At 41.8% G+C, this 4,823-nt stretch overlaps 1 long non-coding RNA gene across 1 annotated transcript in view; it reads right to left on the reverse strand.

The window, feature by feature from the left end:
* Window positions 1-455: 455 nt before the first annotated feature.
* The window catches only part of LOC116091208, a 29,496-nt gene continuing 25,128 nt past the window's right edge, over window positions 456-4,823 (reverse strand). The window contains exons 3-4 of the long non-coding RNA XR_004118972.1: window positions 3,252-3,360; window positions 456-1,005 (exon numbers count right to left, since the gene is read on the reverse strand). This is a non-coding gene — a long non-coding RNA (uncharacterized LOC116091208). The remainder of the gene's footprint in view (window positions 1,006-3,251; window positions 3,361-4,823) is intronic.

Here is a 4,823-nt window from a genome sequence, read left to right on the forward strand (position 1 = left end):
CTTCACCCACTCCTGAGAGTGGGCATCTCTGCTGGATCCATTTCTTACCTATTGTGAACGGAAGCACATCTGCCTTGTAGGCAGGTGAGTGTCAAAGTGACACATGTTAATTGTGTATTTTTGTTTCTTTTTCCTTCTATGACCCTCCATGTGTCAGAATCAAACATGTTCCACCTTGGCTGTCTTATTGTCTTGTGCAGCTCGCTTATTGGAACCTCAAGATCACTTTCTGATATTATTGGCAGTGGCCTGAATAATTTGGACATTCTGAATTCTGTCTTGCAAGTGAGTCAATAAAGATGCAGGGGGCAGTATTGTCCTTTATGGTTGGTTCCCTGAGAAATGTGCAGCTATTCAGTTTCTGCCTCACTTAGAATCACTTTAGATATAAACAGTGCAATGACGTTAAATTCTAATAGAGACTTGCCAATATACACACACAGGCTAGATCCATCAGAGTGAGATTTAAAACTTTATTAAAGTTTGCAAATTAAAATATGGTAGCTGTTGACTTGTACCACTTCTTCTGGCAGTCTGTGGAGCCCCTCTCCCAGTACTCCTTCCTTGCAAGCACTGCCCTGGACGACATTACCAGAGATGACAGGATGTAATTCCCTTAATTTAGCCTTTCTCTGTCCACTCATTCTTCACAGTTTCATAGATGTTTGACATAACTAATATCTTGCTGTGTCAAAATTATTAGCATATATTTCTGCAAGTATTTTTTTTTGTCTAGTTTTGGGTTTTGTTTTGTTTTTCCTTATTGATATGTGGTGACTCCTGGAAATGAAGGACATAAGTTCAACTATATCCATAAGTTTATGGATGTTCATAAACCCCACACTGTCTAGTTAATAACTTCTCTCTTCTCTGTTATAGAGGAACTGGGATAATGGAGAAGCAGTTGTTAGAGGAACAGGAACGCTCTGTGTATGCTGCCTTCAAGCCTGGTCCATGTTAAGACACCTTCAAAGATGAAGAAAGGAGATGTCCACCATTCCATAGCTGGGGAAAAGAAGCAGAGAGAAAAGGATGTCAGGTTTGACGTTATCTAGGGAGTCATACTGTGAGATGCAGTCATCCAAGCAATGCTGGCTAAGTTGGCCTTCTCTGAACCATTATAATAGGCAGATCCTGTCCACCTCAGAGACTAATTGCAATATTGTGTCTAAACCTATTTTACTAGAAGTGTTTTAAATGTTTAATTTTTACGTCTGTGCAATATCTCTGTGCATATGTCTGTGGGTGTGCTACCAGACACCAGAAGATGGTGTCAGATCTTGTGGAGTTCATTAGAAATTGAGTAATTCTGAGGCCAGGCTACAGGGCCAGTGTGGACCGTTCACACATCTGGGTTCCCAGGGTCTTTAATTTCAGGGACAAGGCAACAGTTTCATTTGTCATTGTCTCCTCCTGCATCTCCGTCCCTAAAGCCCATCTCTGAGGAAACCCATTTCTTCTTCAAATATAGCTCAGAGCAGAAGTTCCTTCAAGGGACAGAAAGCTGAAACTCATATTCTTAAGCCCCAAGCACTGGGCTTCACAGACTTTTGAATCACATAGTCCTAGGTTCAAGTTCTTTTTTGCTTTTTGTTTCCCTCCCTCAGTCCACCGTATCTGAGCATGTAGAGGCTCAAATTCTGAACAGGGTGTAGTGAGGACAAAAGGGTTAGGTTGAACAGGCACAAATGCTTCAGAGTGAAATGACAAGGGGACAATTGTGTTTTGGGCAGGTTGAAAATCAAGGAACCCAGAATTTTGGATCTGAAACGTGACCAGTCTTCCCATGGTGATGATATTATCCTAAGGGTGTCTATGGTTTCGAATGTGTCTCTGGTGCTGTAAGGTGAGTCACTTGGACTTACGGGGCCGGATGCAATATGGCCAGTATTGAGTAGTCACGTAGTTTCCAGTTACCACATGACTTCTGCCCTCAGTTTCTTAATATGTAAACAAGAGAGACCTCTAAGGCCTAAAATACCAATCTTTAAAACATTCTAGTGAAGGCTGGCCATATTAAAGTCTCTTTCAAAAGAATGTCCTATGCTAAATACATTTGTGTATGTGGTATACATGTGTACTCATGTGTATAGAGTTTCCATGTGCACTCACATGTATCTGAGGAGGTAAGAGGTCAACATTAAATATTTGCCCCAAAGCACTTCCCACACTATTTTTTTTTTTACGATAGAGTCTCTCAAAGAACCTGGATATTGTAGAAATCCACTAGGCTTCCTGGATAAGAAATATGAAATTTTAAAGTTCTTTTTAAATTTAAATTGAGAGCTAGAGGTAAGTGAGAGTCAAGAGCTTGTGCAAAATTAATTCTAGAGACAAAGAGTGCCATTCAGATAGATCTCTTGCTCAGCATGGGTGACACCCAGGCTCCTATCATTCACACTTGGTTGTGGGGGAGGTATTGTACAAATTTGATGGATTTTTGAACACATGTATTGACACCCTGGGTTAATTACTTAAACTCTCCATGTCCAGGATTTCTTGTGTATTTATCTTCTAGCACTGTTGCAATGACTGAATGCATGCAGATCCAAAGGTCTGGGCCCTGTTGGACACTGCCTTGCCAATCACAACCAGGAAACTCATGCTGCTCCACTGAGTCTGAATCCTCAAAACCATGTAGACTCTCACGATACAGTTCTGCTCTCTCCACTCAGTTAAACACATTGCTTATGCTTCTGTGCTTCAGACTGGCTTTTTCCTACCACAGAACCTTTCCCTGGATATTCTGATTACATAAAACACCTTTGTCCTTACTCCAACTCAATGTACCTTTCCACCTTCCAAGGTCTTTGCTAGATGCTTTCTCTTTTTTTAATAAGAATATATTCTTAAAAATCAGAGAACTTGTCTCTGTTGTCATAGTGTGTATCCATATTTTGAGACAGGGTCTCATTGTACAGCCCTTGTTAGCTTCAGTCTCAGAGATCTACTTGGGAAAGGGATCTCCTGAGGGATGGGACCAAAGTGGGTGACAGTTTCTTTGTTTATTTTGTGTTGAGGGATGAGGGTTCGTGTGTGGGCACACATGCACATGTGTCAATGTCCTGGGGCTCACCAAGTAGTCTAAGCTGATTCCAAAACTTTAACTTTGAATCGGGACAGAAATAAAGCAAAAGAAAAAGGACCCAAGAAAATGCATGTGAATCAGACACTCACTCTTTCCCAAGCTCAGGAATTTCAGAAAAACAATAAACTAGAAGCCGTAGATATGCTGAGTGTCTGGCGGTTACCTGCACAGGCCTCTGTGAGTTCATACGAGCTTTGCTGCTGATGTAGTTGGATTTTGCTACTTGGCGGGTTCTTCTTTTCTACCTTTTCACAACTTTCAAGCCCTTAACCCTACATAGGATAGAAGAAAAAATAGAAGTGAGAAAGGAAAGGGAAGATATGCTTGAATCTATTTTCTTTTTGATTGTTTCTTCTTTGAGCACTACTGCGAACAAACCTCAGCTAAGCCCTGTGAATGGCCAACAACAACCCACCCAACTTCTCAGGGTCCTAGCATTTTTGTATCTTCTGCCAAGTTCCCCAAATGTCACCCAGTGATAGAAACTTTCTGAAGTTGGCAAAATCATGCCTCAGGCAGAGCACAAAATAAATCAGGATCAGCTTCTGTGGTCAGTCTGAAGCAGCGCCATATCCCGTACTCGGGATTAAAATGATAACATATTCTTATAATGTTTTGGTTTTATTTTAAGGAACAAAAATTCTCACTACAGGAGGGCCTTGCTTTGCTGGTTCTGTCTCCTCTTCTGTGCTGATACCAGAGCTTTGTTGGGAAAAAAAATTAATGGAGACATCTCATTTAAGGCTGAGCTCACAGCTTTTTTTTTTTTCTGCACAGAGTTGTGGGATCAAGGGGAGAATGGCCACACAGCCAATGAACTCCACTATCCACTCACACATGTTCAATTGTGTGTTGGCACCTACTGTGTGCCAGACAGGCAATGGAACAGGGTTATGCGGGGACACAACCTCGCTCAGAGCTTTGTCATATGTCCTTGAATGATGACCACCATGTTGGACAAGATCCAGGAGAATAGACAGGCAGACTTGGGTCTGGACTACTTAAATCTTAGTCCCCATGGGGAGTTCAGCACTACCGGTGATGTCAATGAGTCCTGTTTCTACCCTTGGCATGGAGGCTGCGACTGAGGAGGTCTTACTATCTCACCATTTTCTGATGCCAAGAGGAACAGACCATGGTTCATAGAGATAAAGTGATTCGTCCAGGCCATGCAATGAGCAAGGGTCACAGCCAGGATTACAGTGACCATCTTCTAACATTTATGTATGTGTTTTTTGCCTTTAAAAAGCTACACTTGAGCTTCATTGCTAGGAGACTCCTAGGCATGAAATCACTCTTGGTCACCCGCCGAAATTAAAGAACTTCTGCACTCTTCATTGGTCTAATTAACATTGAGGTCTGTGATTTTTCTCACTTGAATTATTTAATTTCTTCTATATGCTATGAGAGACACGAGGAAGCTCTTTGGGGGCACAATTTAAGGACAATCTACCTGTCTCAGGAAACCTCTTTCTGGAGAATTTTATAACTCAGAGACAATAACTGTTTTCCTAGTCCATAGTGTCCTGCCAGGGTTCCTATGTTTAATTCTGCAATCCCCACCCCTCACCATGGACTCAAAGGTTTGAACATTGAGCCTCATCCTGGTAAGACTGCATTGGAAACTTGAACTTTGAGACAGGAAGACCTAACAGGAGAAGTTTGTAAACTAAAATCATAAGGAACTGAGATTTGAGTGGCTTGTCTGCTCTCCTGGGCAGCAAGGGCAAGATAA

Source organism: Mastomys coucha, unplaced genomic scaffold, assembly GCF_008632895.1.
Source record: "Mastomys coucha isolate ucsf_1 unplaced genomic scaffold, UCSF_Mcou_1 pScaffold15, whole genome shotgun sequence".
Classification (NCBI taxonomy): Eukaryota; Metazoa; Chordata; class Mammalia; order Rodentia; family Muridae; genus Mastomys; species Mastomys coucha.